The following is a 21,642-nucleotide window of genomic DNA, read 5'->3' as shown; positions in this document are numbered from 1 at the left end:
AATTTATTTAGGGAGTAGTCCACTTTGTTCTTAATGATATTATGAAGAAATTATATTTTAGAATTGTTTAAAATAGTCGTTTCTTTATTAAACTAGAGAGTATTTTACAATTCAAATTTGCCAAACAAGATAAACAAAATATTTGGCGTTAATGTTAACAGACTCTTCACAATATTTGCAATCTTAGATCTCAATTTGTTGAGTTTAGAGCTTCAAAATAAGTGTCTATTCTGATAAATGATAACAGACATTTTTGATACGTTGTTTCTTTATGCAGTTTATAGCTTGATTGAATTTATCCAGATTTGGACTTAGTTTTTCTGCACAAAGATTTTGTTTATGCTAAAAGGTATATTTGATGATACATTTGGAAACGATTTCATCAAATGTATTTTACAACGTCTCAAGCGCTATTATATCTATTTCTAGCACTTAAGCGATACTACTGCATGTGGAGTACTACTCTCCACATAGTGTGTTATAGGTTAAACTTAATTAACAAGATGTTTAACACATTTTTAAATTAAAAGTATATCAATTTAAAATTATTAAGAAACGAAGGTTCTTCACCCTAAAAAAGGTGGGCTTTGTTTGGTAGGTATGGCTTCTTTTTTATATCTTGTTTTATCATGCAACATCTCAAGCATAACCAAAATTCAGATATGTTCAATCTTTGAAATTGCTTTAGATTTCTCCTATGTTGACTTGGCTACTTCTTTTACATTCCTGTCTATCATATAGATTCCTTTTACATTTAGTGTATTTTTCACATACTTGAAATGATTTGTTTTACATCGGCGTAAGTGTTACATGCAAAGGAAAAGCAAGAAACGTTCTTTGTACATTATAAATTGAAAATAATAAAAAAAATCATTTAATGGCAGAGGATTTGTACTGCTGCAAATTGACTGCTTGTATCTGAGAATATCACAAGTAAAGTAGCTAGTTACTTTAACATATGCTCCGAAATTATCCGTAAACCTTTCTTTAGAAAATTCTGTGTTGCTAAAAAGTAATATAACAAAAATACGGACCATCGAGAAAAGTCAAAACAGTAAGCTAAAAGAAGAATTTATCAAAAATCCCCCCCCCCCCCAAAGATACAAAATGATAAATGAACATTCATAACTGAAATATATATTTATAACAGTAAAAACAAGTCAGCAAAGTAATTCATCGAGAAAATTCAGTAGACCCAACCACAACAAATTATTTATCATGGTTCCGGTTGGGTAAAAAGCGATTCTACTTCACATGTTTACCCAATGTTGGTCATGGTAATTAACATTATGGTAATGTCACAAATGACAAGTAGATACAGGACTATTGCGAAGACAGTTGGAACAAAGAAAGTCCATATATATCATCATGATCATCTAACTATTGTGGCTTTTTCTACACGTGAAATACTTCAATTTGGAGGTATTATTTTATAAGCTTATTAGTTTTATTGCTGATAAATGCAATTTATATATCATTTTTGTTCAATGTTTAGATTTGAGCTTTGCTGGTGAACACACAACAAGGATTAGGACTTCGGGAGAAAGACTGCAATACCAATAGCACAAGTTGTATTGTCACAAGCGATTTTTCGAAGACTGTTTCATGCATATTTGTCTAACTAGCATGAACCATGTTTGAGCAAAAACAAACCAAAGCAGAAGACGGTAACAATGTCAACATGATGAATGAACGATACAATTGCGACACTTTTTGAATAAGGAACGTTAAAATGTCATAGTATCGAACACCTTGTTTCCGTTACCATTCAAGATATATATATAATTTCGAATTAAGATGATGATTCTGTTTTATGAAGATTTAAAAAAAGAGTATAACAGCATTGAACAGAATTTATTTGTTGCTATACATTTTTGTGAAATTAGATAGATAGAAAACAAAGATATATAATAATGGTTATAGCTTTGATACTATGTTTTTAGTTCTTGGCAAAATTGTAATTCACACTTTATTGTCAAAATATTGTTCTTTCGCTTTGGAAATACTTTCGACCGCTTCAATCATCTTTGCAACTTCTTTGTCTGATTTTGTGTTGTCAAATGCAAAAATTCTTCTTGTGCCAACTTTGATTAAAAACTCTTGTAGAGGTATTGGTAGTTCAGCTCTGAAAGTTCCAAAATCATTTTTTCCCTTTTCAAGCATGTCGCGACCTGTAAACACCACAATTATGTGGTTCACTAAGCTCTTCATTTCAGAAAGAAAACTTAGCATTTTAAAATCCGAAGCTGATATGCCCAATACAGAAAACACGAATACAAAGGCATGTGGCCCTGGTGAAAGAATTTGTACTCCCCGGTTAATGTGCTGAAGGATTGTTTCTTTATTATCTTTGTCTTCCATGCTAAAATATCCAGGTGTATCAACAATAATTATTCGTTTGTTATTTTTTTCAGCCTGGTGCTTACAAATATCTTTAGTTAATCCATTGCCACTTAACTTAGTTTCGAACACTTCTGACCCCAGAATAGCGTTTCCAGTAGAGCTTTTCCCACTTTTAATGGTACCAACAAGAATCATCCTAAGTTCTCTGTCTGAAATAAAGTGATGTATTTTTCATTTCACATAACTTGCATTTTAACTTCACAAACTATTTTTAACCCTCGATTGCCGTTAATCGATTTTATTAAACGAATCTGTTGTGTTGATTTTCTTTATTAGGTCTTTCCACTTTTCTGTGGAAAGACCTATTGTTTTTCTTCTGATTATTTTTTTTTTTTTTTCTTCCGCCAAATTTTGTTCTTGCGATAAACATTTGTTTTGCAATATGTCGCTTTGATATTTGGTATATGATATCGAACAGTTTATGCGCTTTTGAAATTTACCCTGCGTAACCGAATACTTTTCTTTGTAGGAGTTATCTCCCCAAACACTGTTTTTCTTGTGCTCACAACTCCTTCGCAACCGTAAAAGATAACGGCAAATTTATTTTACAAAATTGCTTGTTATATCCTTTGCATGATTTGTCCTATTTTGACCGAAGCAATATGACCGCTCCATATGAGAGTTATTTCCCCTTATGCATCTGATATAAGTGATATGCATTTCTATCTTATAAACCATAAGTGATAGAGACCTAGGATCTTCTGATTTGAGGTCCTTGGTCCAAAAAAATGAAAATTAAGTCAAGGTCAAAGGTCAAGGTCATATTCTAATATTTAAATTTGGCTTATTTTCACTTATATCCAAAGACCGTATAAGATATCAACAAATTGTTTTTACTAAATTGTTAGTTGCGACATGTCGTAACACATAAATTTTTATTGCAAGGGCACGTTGAACGTAAAAGGGAGTTTTCTTCCCTCTTGTATTTAAAAATACGTGTTTGGTGATATAAGTCATTAACCAAATATAATTAAGACCTATGGTCTTTTGATTTGAGGTCCTTAGTTCATGACCTTGAAATTAATCTCAAGGTCATAGCTTAATTTGACGTTCTAGATTTTGACCTTTGCTTTTATTTTATATGTATACATGATAAAGCTATGAAACTTTTGGAAAAAGGTATCAAACCATTTAACCTTGAAAGAAACAACCGGAAGTAACCCTTTGTAAACCGGAAGTAGCTATTTTTTGTACTTTATGAATATAAAAGTATATAGAACCAGATATTTTTGGAATCAGTGTCAAGGAAATATTCAAATATAATCGTAAGTAACATTTTTCAAACCGGAAGTAACAAATTATCTCCCTTATTTAAAAAAAATGTATGGAAACCAAATATTTTTGGAATCAGCGTACTAGAAGCTATCATTTGACGATTGAAATGACATTTTAAACTTAGTTTCACAACTTTCATATCAAAATACATTGTTTTGATGGAAAGACCTTCAATTGTTCTCTGAACAATTGGTTTTTAATTTTAACTATATTTCTGTTTATCATGTTTGATAAATATTCAATTCTCTCAAGGCAATAAGAGTATTTGTGACAATTCCATTGCTAAAATAAGTGGGAAGGTCAATTTAAACAAAACAAAACAAACATGTTCCATTTCTTTTCAAACAATAATTCCTTGTTTGCAATATTACAAAATGCACAATCATTTGAACATACTCATCCATTCTCGCCAAACAGAAAATCAGTATTTGCCCTTATATTTTTCATAGTGCATGAGTTTCAATGCACTTAAATGCTAAACATGAATGACTTTTCATTGAAGATTAATTATAAATATAAACTTTTAAAAACTACATTAACAATATGTTCACCCCAATTGAATTTCTATAGGACAATAGAAAATTTAAAGAAAAATCAAATCAAGAGTACATTTATAAATGAAAACAGACGAACAGAACTATACAAGCATTTTAAGTGGACATTTAAATATGGTAAATATTATACAATGTCATATACATACAACAACAACAAAAAACTAAAATCGAAAAGTGGACAAAGGTGTAGGTAAAATTATATTTGATGATTTTGTTACGAAACCTTAAAAGTATCAAAAGTAATGTTGACTGTAACATGTATAACAAGTATATCAGTAAAATATAGAAATAAAAAAAATTAATCTCTTTCTTTAAATTTGACATTGACCAATTTTGCCAAAATCTGTAATGATTGAATGCCAACAGCAGTTATTCACAGACTGTATTTACTGTCAAGAAAACTTTATTCATCTATCATAAAATCAGAATGGAAGAAGGGAAAATAGTATATTTCAAGATTTGCCTCGGACCTTATATAGTAATCAGAAAATAAGTGTCTTCCAAAATTTAAAAAAACCCTATGATCTGTTACAAACCTCAATTCCAGACTGTTAATAATATTAACAATACAATAAAACTATGTTCATTCATTAGTCAAACATGGAAAATTTAAATAAGATGGAACACTCTATCTAAGTGTTGACAATTTAAATAAAAATTGTCAAAATTGAATTGCATTTTCATTGATCCTCTCATACATGTCATCCAAATGAAAATTACAGAAACACTATGACTTTCAAGTTCAACCCTAGAGCTGTTTGAACCTAATTACATGTACATATCAATAGAAATACAAAGGACATACGTTTTACTATTCATGACACAAAATAAGGCTTTCTACAGGATTGATCAGTTTTTTCTTTTATAGTTATACAATATTTTATGGCCTTAAAATGGATTTTGGCATCATTTTGTTGAATATTCGGTACCAAATTACGCACACTTTTAAACATCTAATTTGTAATAAATGAAGGGTTAACTTTACTTGTAATGAAAAGAACGGTATAAAACTGCACAATATAATACTGTCTTGCATATGAGACATTTTTGAACTCAATATTCAGGATATTATGAAGTTAAAACTAGATATCTACTTAAGTAAGGAAAATCATGTAATTTGTTAAATCAATCTAACAGCCTGTAAAATGACACCAATATGATAGATATACAACAAAAATCTTAATAATTTTATTCATGTCTATCACATCAACCACAATAAGAAGATTTTGGTTGCTTAATTTATTCAGGTGTACATTGCCCTTGACAGGAACGGGACCCAATGATTTTCCTTCTTTCTTCAATTCAGTTTTATCAAAGTGTGAAGTAAATTTTTTATCCCCATTATGACTGCAAAATATCAATTACTTTCTAATACTAGAAGTCCCCTTGATTTTTCTTGGAGAATTGTTTGAGGGGCGATGACCGACATTTAAGAGAGGAATTATATTTTGAGTATTAGTCGGGTCATTTAATAACGTCAGGGTTTAAATCGAAAATAATATTTGGATCATTTACTCGGACAGTCATTCACTCTTTGCATTTCCGAATCACTTAAAATTTGACAAAAGTCGAAAGGTTTGATGACTGTTTTTTTTAAATATAACAAATAAAAGTAGCTTTTCATTATTTCATTTCCATATAATATCTTATTCAAACGATGGTAGATTTAGTAAAGGGACTTAATTTATTATTTCTAGATTGGTATCCTTTAGTTGAAATCCTATTTATCTATACGGAAAAATGAAAAATGTTATAAAAATTTTGCCTCAGATACTGTCTTTAGATAATATACAAGCTTATGTTCACTTCTAACTGCATATTTATAACTTCGACGCCGGAGTCTACCATCGCAATGTATCGCTTTCGCACATACATTTCGCAACTTAACAAAAAAGGAACACAAGAAATAAACATCGAATACAGTCCAAGCAAGTTATAAGTATGTACACATCTAGAAGTTTCTCATTGACAACATATTTGTTTAGGTTTGAGGTAGAATTTTAAGCAAGATTTTGGTTTGGCAACCTGTGTTTCTATCCTTGAAAAGCCTTTTTCATTTGCAGTTCAGTCAAAATTTTATATAAAAAAAAAAATACTAATAATTTCACAATCAGAAAAACATATATTGTTCTTTGCACCAACAAATAGAATTGAATTGCTCCAATTGGTATATCATTCTGAAGGTTACACTTATTATATACAGATGTTTCTCAAACCATGTCTCTTTTGGGGAGATATATGTTATTCTTAGATTTTTTAATTTTGTTTACGTACTGGTTCCCAGTAATGATCGTTATGTTTCACCACAAAAAGACATACGGTGGAGAACATTAGAACTGTCAGAATAATTAGTCATAAAACTGTTATAAACTATACTAGAACAGTTCTTCCTGGAACAGTTCTACCCTATAACTGTTCTAGGTAGAACTGTCAGAATCAGGTTAAGCTAGAACTGACCAAAACAATTCACGGTAGAACTGTCAGGATCAGTTCTTGGGTAGAACTGTTTCAAACTGTTATACATGTAATATGTAGAGTTGCCCAATCAGTTCTAACTGTAGAACTGTCAGCAGAACTGACCAAATCAGTTCTAATCGTAGAACTGTCCGAAGAACTGTCTAAATAATGTCAATGTAGTAAGGGCATTTAAAAAGGAGTTCAAATAACTTTACTTTGTAGCACATTTTCTATATTTACTTTTAAAAAGTTACATGTATCTGTTCCGTATCATATGAGTATTTGGACCATACGCGTATGGTTAATTCACACATTTACTGTTAAAACTTTTCTCTTCATGAGGTATTATCATTGAGAGGACGCTATCAAAGGTCATTTTATTAATTAATTAATTAATTCAACGATTATCTTAATAAAAATAAGCAGTTTCATACAGTTAATTTTACTCATTGGTCAATACTATAGTAAACACATTTTATACCAGTCCTACGGTTATTACCGATTTATTTTTACACGTGAATGGCAATATATCGACTTGGGAAGATAACTTCCAAATATTTCGGAATGAACTATTACACAATAAGTCAATTGTTTAACTAACTGACGAAAAGGTTGAAAACAAAAGAGTCTTATAATTGTTACTAGAGAAGTTCAGAAAACATATATACACAGAATTAGACAATATGTGAAAGACAAAGACTTCCCACTTGTAACTTGTGCCGTTTTAGTTTTAGAGAACGAGCTGTGTGTTCCAAAAAAAAAAAAAGAGTTTAGAATTCTACATATATTACCTTTTCTTAATTTTTAATTTTTATATTAATTAGCATAAGCAGTACTTAAGAAGTTCAATATGCAGAAGTTTGATTCATATTTCCTATGTGTTTTTGTTTTTACTTTAAATTTAATCCAACATATCGGAAAATCATTTTTATATGATGGTAATATGAACATCATGGTTTACATTGCTTCGTTCCCCGTTCTCAACTGTCTCTTCGTAAATATAACTCAATTAATACATGGAGTTTTAATCGAAATTCGCCTGGTTTGCCTTAGATTTACATGATTTAAGATTCGGTTTTGCCAAATGTTCAAACAAAACGTTAACAGTGTAAATGTAGGGATCTAGTTAAGTGCAATATATGGCCAGTTTTAGTTGATGCGAAAAAAAAATTATTGTTAAACAAGTATATAGATTTACTTGATGTAGAGAGAATATGGTCAGTTTTATTTTACCATATCTATTCATAGTTGATTTGGGAAACAAGTTGTTACATTTGGTTGATGAGGTCAAACAATTTTGTTATACGAGTCATCCTGACTCCCCGAAACGACAAATGTAAAACAATTCAAATGAGAAAAATGATAGCTTAATTTATGTACAAGAAATGAATGAAAAACAAATATGTAACATATTAACAAAAGACAACCACTGAATTACATGCTCTTGACTTGTAACAGGCACAAACATACAGTATGTAGCGGGGTTAAACATGTTGTTTTGATTTAAAATCTGAAATAAGATCCGAAAAATTGCAAAACACATCATTCACAATCATACCAATGTTGCAGTTATCACTGGGGTTAAATTGATAACCGTATAGTACTGCAGTTCCCAACATGGTGGAGCCCAAAACAGGTATAATTGTCTGTTTGTAATTTCTCCGTGTACATTCATTGTTGTAGAGAATAACTATGCCGCTAGGTTGATATATACGGTATTGTTATATGTGTGTGTTCTTAATATCATATGTGACCTTGTTATCGAAATTATAGCCATTGAAAATTTACGGATGATAATCGTAACTCCAAGAATTTTGTTTATTATGATAGTGGTAACTTGATTATTAGATAGTCATAACTTGTACATCATCACAGTAACTTGTCAGTGATGTTCGTAACCTACTCTATATGTTGATGGACGGCTATATATAAATCGTGTTTGACTGATTGATAACTAGTGAATAATTTTCTTATCTACTTTTTGCTTTGTAGGTATCGTCTTTATATTTTACACGTCATACTTTACGGTAATGTTCATCATGAACAAAGGTCTGGGTAACTTATTTTCCTGTAAATCTCGTTCCCTTATCAACCATTTTTTTCGTAATCTGAATGTTGTATTAGTTCCTTTGGTGTGGGTAGTTAGGTTGTCCGCCAATACTGCGTTTGCACTAGACGTAAAAGAACAATTATAGCGCATATATATAAAACCTACGAAAAAAAAAGAAGTTACAAAGAGTGTCAAATATAGATATTGGGTGGAATCGTTTTTTTTTATATTCAAAATTGTGTGAAGGATGGCTTGTTTCTATTTCCAATTTATTTTCATCGTTTGTATTTCCGTACATGTTTCTATCCATGGTTAACTAAAAAGTGTAGTTGATTTTTATTGGTAAATCAGCAATCTCGGTGTTTTCCATAATATAAATGATTAAAAGCTTTTCTTTCTTTGTTTTGTATCGAAGTACGCAGTTGATTTAAAGATGTTATTTTTCTTTACATTTAAGGTGGCACCTAATACTATAGTGAGATAACTCTGTAAAATCAGCTAAAAGTTTTAATCATTTTGTATTGTTAAGGAAATATTAAGCTTCTCAATGCTCAAAATTAGTGTTTGTCAAACTGCTATCCATCCAGCCATTTTTTTCCCCGAGAAAGTGATTGGTTCAAGTTTTTTTAAATTTTCATACATTTTTCATGAAAATTAAAGGAGCCCAATTAATTTTAGGCAAGGTGTTGGGTACCACCTTAATTAGTATATTTAGTAGATAGATTTTTGAATATTTTGACCGCTACCGACCAGTCAATGTTGTAAAAATATTCCATCGTATAATGTCAAGGTCTGTACAAGACATAATCAACATTTTGTTTTGAATAAAACCGCCGTGTTTTATTTATATTATTAAATGTGTACGGGTATATCATACCCAAAAGTCTGAATAAGACACTGCAACTTGTTTTGAGTAGAATCGATATGCCTTATTTCTCAGGGTGATTCGTCGTTACTTTATTTTGTCCTGTTTTATCTAAAGTCCCCCTCTAAATAGAGTCTAATTCCACAGCGTGCTCTAGTAATAATTGAATTATGAAGTTTTTGTATTTTGGGGTATTGAATTTATTAATATATAATGAGATTACGATAAAGTTAAAGAGTACAATGTAAAAAATACATGTAGCTTTAGATGCTGAGTTAACATAATTCGGACTTAACCAAATAAAATACACAGATAATTAAAACAGGATATTCGATACATAGAAAATATACTAAGGTGAAACCGTCTCCTGTTACAATGTTATAAAATTTCAAACTATAATTTAGTACAAGCATTAATCTTTCAAAAAGGGCTATTGTCGACTCTTAGTTGATGAAAATGGAAATCGCTTTGTAGATTAATGTATTTACTAGAATAGCCACTTGCATCAATCAACAAATTTTACCACACACGTGAAGTCACACGTTATGAAGTAGTATATATCGTTTAACGTTGTTGTTTACGAAACTCCAGAAGATTCGAGTATTTATAGATAAAAGTTACCTGTGTACCAATATAATGAATATGCATGATTAATGACCAGGCACAATTTAAATGCTAAAATAGAGAGGACAAATCCGATACTCCACGGGATTGAAAGACATTTACCAGGTTTGGATTGTCCTAACCAATCAATAAACTTTGATTATTCACGTCTCGTAATATCTTCCAATCAGGTAGCAAGAAAAATCCACGCACTGACTGTCCATCGTTCAATTCTTAATATCGACTCCGAGGAGTCGATAATAATTTTAACATAAGGATGCATTATATTCTTAATATCGTTGACATGTTTATGTCCCGAACAGTATACCAATATTTATATAAATGATTCTGAAAAATTGCAAACTTATGTTTAAAAATATTTCGATCACGAATGTTGTTTAAGCGTTTGTTGTTATCTTTACATAATAATTTCAATTAAATATTCCAAAAACAGAGTTTTCTGACAAAATCAGTTACTATGATCATAAAGCTATTTTATTCAGTTACGATTAGCTTTCAAGTTATTTGTCCACAAGTAACGACTATCTTCTTTTGGAGTTACCATGATCTTCCGTAAAATTTGAATGGGTATTATTTCGGTAACGAGGTCACATACGATATTACGAACACACACATACAACAATATCGTACATATCAACCTAGCGGGTGAGTAATTCTTTAAAACAATGCGTATACACGGAGAAGTTAACACCGGTGCTTATATCAAAACAGTTAAAATGTCTACATTATCAAAATGAGTTAGAATACGCATTTTAGAGACCGTTTAAACTTCTTATTAAGCAAACCTTTTCTGCAACACAATTGAACACCGGACAACGTTTGTTTGTTGCTGTTGACGAGTGTTGTAAGAAACTGCGGGACCAAAGAATGTGTAATTTATTCGCATTTCAATGACTTATTGTTTGACCTTTTGTGAACTTACTATTAATTTTATACGTTTTATTTTTTTTCAAACATTTCTTTTGAGCGATAAGAATTTAACCATTTTTTCTTATAACAGACAAACATTAACAGCAGTATTTACTACGACATCAATCATCGATTTCAAAACTCGAATGTGTTCATGTGTAACACTATTAAACATTTCAATTTGAGCATGAATGTTAAGTGAATGTAAAGTTCAATTTTAATATCTGAAGCGTAGGACAACTCGTAGACTTCTGTTTTAAATTGTACAATGTTTTTTTTATTTGTTTTTACTGTTGAAATTAGTTGTAATATGAAAATAGATAATTATTCACCTTGAGCGTTGTATTATTGTTGATCATTAACGATTCTTTTTTTGCGAACCCGTCTTCAGCTAACCTATGACTTTAATAATACTATATGCGGGCCTCAAGGGCTTAAAATAAAAAAAATAATACAATTTGTTTTTAGTTTTTTTGTGTCTTTCAAAGCACACACAAAATACAGAATTAACTGTCTCCAGTCTAACCTCTCTGTTTGATTATCAAAAAACATTATTCAAGTCGCAACTCCTTCTGACAATTTAAGTTTCAAACGGTTTTGGCTTTTCTAAGTATGTCGTTTTTTTTTTATTCTCTAAAATATAACTAATCTGTTTGACTTGCAAAAACGTTTTTCATCTCGCAACTCCTTTCAGCAATGTAGACCTGATATTATTGTGCCTGGCCTTTGTCTGTCCTTTGCATGGCGGTTGTGGTTTTATCTTTCCAATCTTTAATGTTTTTTTTTAATTTAATACCATGTTTTAGTTCTGGAGAAAACCAGTTCGCCAGAAACACATGGAAACGCAATTACAATAGACCATACACAATGGACAGTAAAGCGCATTTCATCAAATATTTACTATTAATAAATTCACATGTTCTGATTGGTGTATCTGCTATTCTCCTTTTTTTCATTTTTTTAAACCTTTGTATGGTCTTTGTTATAGTTATTTATGTAAATCATGAGTATACTGGGTTTTGTCCAATTACATATCGATTGTTGTTTTCTTAACTTCCAATGGCAAATATTTCATGCATGTTTAGGACGAGAACAATGATCAATATTTATCTAGGAATGTCCTGTGATTAACGGCCGTTCTGGATGAATGTCACTGAAATACAGATCGCTACTGAAAACTGAGGTTAAATCAGAGAGGGACAACCAGTTTGCCTTTAAGTGGCTACCAACGGACCCCTAAAAAAGTTATTGCAAGGGCGACAGGGCTGTTACAACAAGACGGTTTCAGGCAAGTATTCACATATCGTGCCCTAACACCATACCTTGATTGATTACAAAAAAAAACACGCCTCCTGTCGTTAATAAAAATGTAACGGAGAGATGACTTATAAAAACCTGTGTCAATGACTTCATTTGAAAGCAACAATCCTGTATAATTGAATAGCACAATATTCTCATCATGGTAAAGGTTTATCTCTTTGAAAATCGGCAGTTGATCATTAATTTACAAATTATGCAATTAATCAGAAGCGAATTATTGTTCATATCGACCGGACAGAATAACGTAATATGTATAAAATAATCATGATAGGAAGTGTGAAATATCAACAAAGAAAAATAAGAAATGACTTTGCAATGTTCCCTTTATGCACAGCATCTGTTATTTGTTTCCGTATCTGGTACGAGCAAATCATGTTAATAAGAACTTTTTTTCGAATTAGTAGTTACATTAATGCATTATTCATTCTTACTACATGTCAATAAGTGTTAAACTACAAATTTATTTTTATGAAGCAGAATTTAACCTTGTTTCGATTTTAAATTTCTAGTTATTCAAAGCAAGGACATCCCCATTTCGTGTTTTTCATTCTATGGAATTTTATCATATTATGGTATTCTCTATTTGTCTCGACTGTTTACTCTTTTTGTTTTTACATATGATCACCACGGACATACACTTTAGCTATATAATTATTCAACATATTTTAAAACTTGGGATTTTCTTTAAATAATAAGTTGCCAATTATTGTATCTATGATTTTTTGTAGCCTTGGTTCTGATTTCACAATTTGCACTTGATTCGTTTTTTTTAAACCACATTTACCACAAGAACTGACAAATTTCAGACTTTATTGATTTAAAAATACAAAAAAACTCTCCTGTTTGTCGCGTGAAGAAGCTCCGGACCTTATACATTGTTACATTTGATATTGTTTTTCTAAAATTAAACCTATTTCTCAAATACCTTTTTTTCTCATTAAGTGCCTGAATATTAACAATTTTATATTAAAAAACAAATGCTTCTCCACATATGAAACGGGTTTTTCGATTCGCACTGTCCATAAACTGAACCTCAAATCACTGTAAAATGTTTGTAGAAATAAGCAAAAATCTGTTTTTGTCCTTGACAAATTTAGTATTTGATTACATAGAATATGCAATGCAGTACACTTCACTTTTGGGGTTCTAACTGTTTTTTGTTGTAAGCGTTTGTTCAGAGAGTAGCACTACAAGCCATTAAAGTCTGAACTGATTTTTACTCCAACAGTCTGAATTGGTCTGACTTTTACTTGACATTACTCGACCCCAGTCTGAACCATACTCGACTGTACTGAATCGTGTTTGACCCTTATCTTTGCTGTTGAAAATAGTCTGAACTATTACTCGACCAGTCTGAAAGAGTCTTAACCCATTCTTGATTTGTACTCGACCTATTTTTTCAGTCTAAACTATGCTTAAACAAAGGTCTGAACAATACTCGACCAGTCTGAACCATAGCAGACCAAATAACCTCTACTTTTTTAACTGTTAAAATAAATTTCTTTTTAACTGACATATATAACAACAGCCAACAAAATTTAGAAATTATTTAACCTTATATTAGTCTCCAGTCTAACCTCTCTGTTTGATTATCAAAAAACATTATTCAAGTCGCAACTCCTTCTGACAATTTAAGTTTCAAACGGTTTTGGCTTTTCTAAGTATGTCGTTTTTTTTTTATTCTCTAAAATATAACTAATCTGTTTGACTTGCAAAAACGTTTTTCATCTCGCAACTCCTTTCAGCAATGTAGACCTGATATTATTGTGCCTGGCCTTTGTCTGTCCTTTGCATGGCGGTTGTGGTTTTATCTTTCCAATCTTTAATGTTTTTTTTTAATTTAATACCATGTTTTAGTTCTGGAGAAAACCAGTTCGCCAGAAACACATGGAAACGCAATTACAATAGACCATACACAATGGACAGTAAAGCGCATTTCATCAAATATTTACTATTAATAAATTCACATGTTCTGATTGGTGTATCTGCTATTCTCCTTTTTTTCATTTTTTTAAACCTTTGTATGGTCTTTGTTATAGTTATTTATGTAAATCATGAGTATACTGGGTTTTGTCCAATTACATATCGATTGTTGTTTTCTTAACTTCCAATGGCAAATATTTCATGCATGTTTAGGACGAGAACAATGATCAATATTTATCTAGGAATGTCCTGTGATTAACGGCCGTTCTGGATGAATGTCACTGAAATACAGATCGCTACTGAAAACTGAGGTTAAATCAGAGAGGGACAACCAGTTTGCCTTTAAGTGGCTACCAACGGACCCCTAAAAAAGTTATTGCAAGGGCGACAGGGCTGTTACAACAAGACGGTTTCAGGCAAGTATTCACATATCGTGCCCTAACACCATACCTTGATTGATTACAAAAAAAAACACGCCTCCTGTCGTTAATAAAAATGTAACGGAGAGATGACTTATAAAAACCTGTGTCAATGACTTCATTTGAAAGCAACAATCCTGTATAATTGAATAGCACAATATTCTCATCATGGTAAAGGTTTATCTCTTTGAAAATCGGCAGTTGATCATTAATTTACAAATTATGCAATTAATCAGAAGCGAATTATTGTTCATATCGACCGGACAGAATAACGTAATATGTATAAAATAATCATGATAGGAAGTGTGAAATATCAACAAAGAAAAATAAGAAATGACTTTGCAATGTTCCCTTTATGCACAGCATCTGTTATTTGTTTCCGTATCTGGTACGAGCAAATCATGTTAATAAGAACTTTTTTTCGAATTAGTAGTTACATTAATGCATTATTCATTCTTACTACATGTCAATAAGTGTTAAACTACAAATTTATTTTTATGAAGCAGAATTTAACCTTGTTTCGATTTTAAATTTCTAGTTATTCAAAGCAAGGACATCCCCATTTCGTGTTTTTCATTCTATGGAATTTTATCATATTATGGTATTCTCTATTTGTCTCGACTGTTTACTCTTTTTGTTTTTACATATGATCACCACGGACATACACTTTAGCTATATAATTATTCAACATATTTTAAAACTTGGGATTTTCTTTAAATAATAAGTTGCCAATTATTGTATCTATGATTTTTTGTAGCCTTGGTTCTGATTTCACAATTTGCACTTGATTCGTTTTTTTTAAACCACATTTACCACAAGAACTGACAAATTTCAGACTTTATTGATTTAAAAATACAAAAAAACTCTCCTGTTTGTCGCGTGAAGAAGCTCCGGACCTTATACATTGTTACATTTGATATTGTTTTTCTAAAATTAAACCTATTTCTCAAATACCTTTTTTTCTCATTAAGTGCCTGAATATTAACAATTTTATATTAAAAAACAAATGCTTCTCCACATATGAAACGGGTTTTTCGATTCGCACTGTCCATAAACTGAACCTCAAATCACTGTAAAATGTTTGTAGAAATAAGCAAAAATCTGTTTTTGTCCTTGACAAATTTAGTATTTGATTACATAGAATATGCAATGCAGTACACTTCACTTTTGGGGTTCTAACTGTTTTTTGTTGTAAGCGTTTGTTCAGAGAGTAGCACTACAAGCCATTAAAGTCTGAACTGATTTTTACTCCAACAGTCTGAATTGGTCTGACTTTTACTTGACATTACTCGACCCCAGTCTGAACCATACTCGACTGTACTGAATCGTGTTTGACCCTTATCTTTGCTGTTGAAAATAGTCTGAACTATTACTCGACCAGTCTGAAAGAGTCTTAACCCATTCTTGATTTGTACTCGACCTATTTTTTCAGTCTAAACTATGCTTAAACAAAGGTCTGAACAATACTCGACCAGTCTGAACCATAGCAGACCAAATAACCTCTACTTTTTTAACTGTTAAAATAAATTTCTTTTTAACTGACATATATAACAACAGCCAACAAAATTTAGAAATTATTTAACCTTATATTAGAAATATATCTATTATTATATTTATAATAAAAAAATAAGATATTATATATAATTTATATCAAAAAGGGATAAAATTAAATAAATAAATAAAATTGTTTTTCTGAGTAGTGGTGAAATATAAAGTATAACCTCTGGTGGGGACAAACTCATAAATAAGATCACACCTGGTCAGAGGTATTAAATTCTAAATAACATTTATTCAAAATTGCAACATCCTGTTTAACTTTAAAAAAAAAAAAGAAGGCCTTTCGAATATACAAGATAAGTAATACACGAATTTAAGAAAATAGGGCTTTCTTTTTACCTACAGGTGAAACACACATGTACTGAGGCATTTATACCATATTAAAGTGCTTAATGAATGCCATGTCTTTAATTTGACAAAAATACTTAAATCAATTGAAATATATTTTTACTGTTACTTTGGAACATAATTCCTTTTTTAAAAAGGTTAGCAAGGATCGATATGGAAATTCTATTATCATGATTATATTAAATTCTTGGTTTAATAAAACAAAACAATTGAGGTCTCATTTTTTTAAAAAAAATTATTAAGTTGTTTTATATACTATTTTATATTAATATTAATAAAAAAAAAAACATTCACTGCATTATTAACTAAAGTCAACTGACAACATAAATCTATACTAGGCTTAAGTTAATGGTGAAAATAGTCCAGTTAGCATAAAATACTTCAGAAATATTCATAAAAAATTGAAAAATATTGAAAATATTAGTCACAATTCATTGTTAAGATTATTTGATCAGCTTGTTTTAATTGTATTTTAAGGTTGATATATATTATTATGTAAGTGTTGATTAACATTCTGTTGAAGTTATATTATGATTAATTATTATGAAATTTTATATTGAAAACATTTTTAATATCAAGTTGTTGTTCAAATTTCATTTTTATTAAAATTATTTCCTTAATTGATCAAATTCAGTTGATAGATACAAAGAATAGGTCTAGCTTGGTTAATACTTGGTCAAGTATAGTTCAGACTAGGTCGAATATGGTTCAGACTAGGTCGAGTACGGTTCAGACTAGGTCTAATATGGTTCAGACTAGGTCGAGCATGGTTCAGACTCGTATAAAATGGTTAAGAACTGGTCAAGTACAAATTCAGACTGTTAAGTATGGTTCAGACTACAGTCGAGTATTATCAAGTAAATTTCAGACCAATTCAGACTGGTCGAGTAAAAATCAGTACAGTCTAGTACAGATATAGGCCATTTCAGACTTTTACTGGTTTGTAATGTAGGTAAATGTTATTAAAACGAAGGAAGACATTTTTAGGGATGTTTTGGTTATCTTATAATTATAAATATCAAAGAGGATTTTACGATTTTTAAATAAAATAAGTTATTTAATGTATGGAGTTATAATTTTGTTTTTATTTTGTTATCTTGAAATGATCTATATTGAAGGATAACTTTTGTTCATAAAATATGTGTTTCTTTTGTTTATATGAAATAGTGTTAACTGAAAGCTGTCACGTGTTTAAATATCCGATGATAAAACAAATATTTGTTAAAGGTATAGATTAAGTTGATAAAATGTTGCTCCGGTTCACGCAATTTCATATACTTCAAATAAAACATAATTATGTTATATATATATATATATATATAAAACAGACATTATTGAATTTCAAATAAATACATGTTGTTTTTCTCTTTTTTGGTGAATAAAATAACCAGATGTTTTTAATTTAAATGCACTAGTGTATAATGTAACATTATATACGACGTATTCTTTAATTGTTTTAATTATCTATACAGATATATCAGTCAGATTTTAACTTCAAGAAAGATTGAACGGACAAATTATTTTAATTATGGTAAACATTATATAACTTGATATAACACCTTAAACTGGAGTGTCATTTGTAACCAATACCAACTTGATACACTGTTTGTAATGTAAGCCTTTATTGCTTTGGTAACATAAACATGAACAGCGCATGTTTCAAATTCTTCATTCAGATGGAAGTTAATAAATATTGGACAAATTAAGCAAATACTAAATGCACACCTGTATTGTTTTTTTTATATTTTCTAAACAAAAGATACATCAGAATCATGTCAATATATTAAACCATTTAAAACAGTAAAGCAACAAGCAAAGTGGGTTATAGTTCCTAACAAAATGTTCATAAGTAGAATCTGATCTTAACGTTCTACGATAAAAAGAAAAAAGGCATACATGTATCAAGTGTATTTTGACTCTATTTTGCCCACTGTTTTTGATTACTAAAAGTTTTAAAACTATATGTAATAACACCTGTATACGATTGATAAGTCACTGTTCAAGAATGGGATCTTGCACACAATGAAATGATGACATATTCTGAAAGAGTGAGAACAGCGTCTTAATTGTCAAATTGTGTGAGAATAGTACATTTACTGAAGAAGAAGGAGAGACGAAGTCTATCAAGTATATCATGGTGAATGAATAATTTGTTTTACCAGAATACATTTTCACATTTCAACGTAATACAAGCAGGTAAAACAAACTAATATGAAACGGGAGAAAGTAAAGAAAAAAACAATAATCATCCAGCCAATTGAATGACGAGAAACACAAGTACATGTTTTTGGTTAATGGAAAAGGTTAAAAAAGACAATGGTATTTATATACATTTTTGTATAAACGACCAAACAGAAATCAAACAAACTCATTACCTCAATCTATGAAATCGCTATCATAAACTCATCACTGATTCTGAATATATTGAAATATATTATATATTGAAATAATAACCGATATCTCGTCAGTAATACTGACATTAGAAAATTTAAGATTCATTATTTAACTTCAGTATACTGAATGTCCTATCGTTATTGTATTATTCAGAGTTCTATGAAGTCATGTACATAACAATGTTACAGGTATCAAAAATCAACAGAAGGGAAGCAAGATGTGTTATTGTTTTATTTTGACAGTCAAATAATTGAATCGGAGCCAAAATGTAGAACTTAAACATTGTCTTTAATAACTTGATGTAAATTCAATTTAAAAGTAAAATAAAATAAAATATCTCATTGTAGAAAATTCAGTGGATTTGACATAAAGCACGTTTAAGGAATCCATGGAATAGCAAACATCGATTTCCCTTAAAACAAAATTGTACAGGAGGTATCTTTGTGCTGTCGAATCAACAAAAAATGTTTACCAATGGTTATACAGGGCTAACATTATATATTTTTATATCATATAAAAATTGATACGTTGACTGAAATGTGAAAAAAACATATACCTAAATTGTAATGTGTGTTGATGATATACCCTATGTGGATAGTTAAATGCATAATTTATATTTAAAAAAAATATAGAGGAATTTAAACGTTATTTCATCAAGAAAAAAAGTAACAACTGAGGTAAAACAATTCATTGTAAAGTATTTTCTGATAATTTCATTTTTAAATGGCCGTTTTATTTGAAAATCGTTTTATATAATAGTAATATTTATAAATTACCTTCTGCCATAGATATGGATCACACTTTTCTGCTTCCTAAAATAATAATTAAAAAAATTAAGATACATGTAAAACAAAGATTCCGTTAAAGCTGATATCGAAAAACATAACTTACAAATATCCAATAGAGCGAAAAATGCAAAGCTTACGAAATAGTCTAAAAGGTTGCATATTACACATTACAATTGACAGAGACCAAGGGTTGTCAGATGGTAAAGTAGACAAGTGGTCCAACTGTACTACGAAATAATATTGAAAATAACTATAATGATACAAATGATAATAATAATTATAAATCCAAGACTATAATGATACTAATTCGTATTTAATAATAGTGATTTTAAATTGTTTATGGTATAATATTAAAGGATATAATGATAAGAAAATGAAACAAAATCCTTTTCATAAAACATACCTACCTCTTGGAAATAATGTATGAACGAAAAATATTGATATGATGATCGATTTTTGTTTATCCTAGTTACAATCCCGGTGCGTCATTAGAAATTCCAATATAACCAGATTTAAATGTGAAGCGAGCTATTATAATCAATAAACTTGCAAATGTTCGTATACTACAATAGATCATGTATATTTACGCCAAACATTTGTCATTTTAAACTAACAAAATTGCTAATTGCCCTACAAATTTCAAAGTTAATTGTTTTGAAACATGTCACAAAATTCTTTTGAAGTCACTTTTAAAAAATCATTCTCCTAATGAGTTTTGACATTTATTATACATAGTATATTAATGTGATTTTTTGATTTCAAGGATAGAAAGAAAATAATTATCAGTTTGCATTCAAAATGATTTACTTTATCAACAGTTTGAATAAATAAAATGATTTGCATTTGCTTGTTTCAGAATTTTTTAATATGACTTCAAAATATTGAAAAAATGAGAAAAAAAAATGCACTAACGCGGAGCATTTTAAATTTGGCTTCAAACATTGAAAATTGAAAAATGCCAGTATGGAGCATTTTTCATTTTGACATTATAAATTGAAATTAAAAAATACTCTTAAGTAGACCTTTTTATCTTTTACTTTGCAATATTTAATTTTGAAAAAATGATCCAATCTCCATCATTGTTTTTATTTCTAATGAGTAGAACGAATATATTTAAAAACATTTCTAAATATTGGTGTTTTAAATTTTCAAATTGTCGACACTATTTTAAAATGTTTCTTTGTTACTTCTTTCTTTTTCCTTGTTAAAGCAAGGTATCTTGAAGATCTTGTTATTAATGTATACGTGTGCACTGTGTGTGGTATCAACTTATTCCGAACATGGGTAAGTATACTGAACAGTACCATAATGACCAAAATGATGCAAACTTTTATCAATAAGTTTACCCGCAAAGCACACACAACTTTATATCTACATGTGTCTGGAACATGCCAAACATCCTAATTGACGCATATATGCATATATGATAGCATTTAGAATTGTAATGGGGAACGCGTAACAGAGACAACAATCAGGCCAAAGAGCAAAACAGAGCTCAAGCGGGGAAAGTGCATAACAAAAAGTTCACATATTTTAGGACATTACCGTACTTTTCAGTATACTACTCAAGTTCGCAATTAGTTGATAAAACACCCAGTGCATACGTTTTCATCATTAACAAGTTCTTCAAGAAATTTTGTTTAAAACAAGTGAAAATAACCCAAATAACAGTGATACATTTAAAGTTGGTGTCGACAATTTTAAATTTAAAATACTATATTGAAGCAAATATCATTTCGTTCTACTTATTAAAAAT

General features: G+C 29.9%; 1 long non-coding RNA gene across 1 annotated transcript; it reads right to left on the bottom strand.

The window, feature by feature from the left end:
- Positions 1 to 1,844: 1,844 nt before the first annotated feature.
- Positions 1,845 to 20,414, bottom strand: LOC143075880 (uncharacterized). Its single transcript, XR_012978444.1, has 3 exons — positions 20,294 to 20,414; positions 19,875 to 19,910; positions 1,845 to 2,552 (listed from the first exon to the last, which is right to left on the bottom strand). It is a non-coding gene; the product is annotated as an uncharacterized LOC143075880 (long non-coding RNA).
- Positions 20,415 to 21,642: the final 1,228 nt, after the last annotated feature.

Source organism: Mytilus galloprovincialis, chromosome 5 (assembly GCF_965363235.1).
Source record: "Mytilus galloprovincialis chromosome 5, xbMytGall1.hap1.1, whole genome shotgun sequence".
NCBI classification, from domain to species: Eukaryota; Metazoa; Mollusca; class Bivalvia; order Mytilida; family Mytilidae; genus Mytilus; species Mytilus galloprovincialis.
This window is presented reverse-complemented; position numbering and strand designations above follow the sequence as displayed.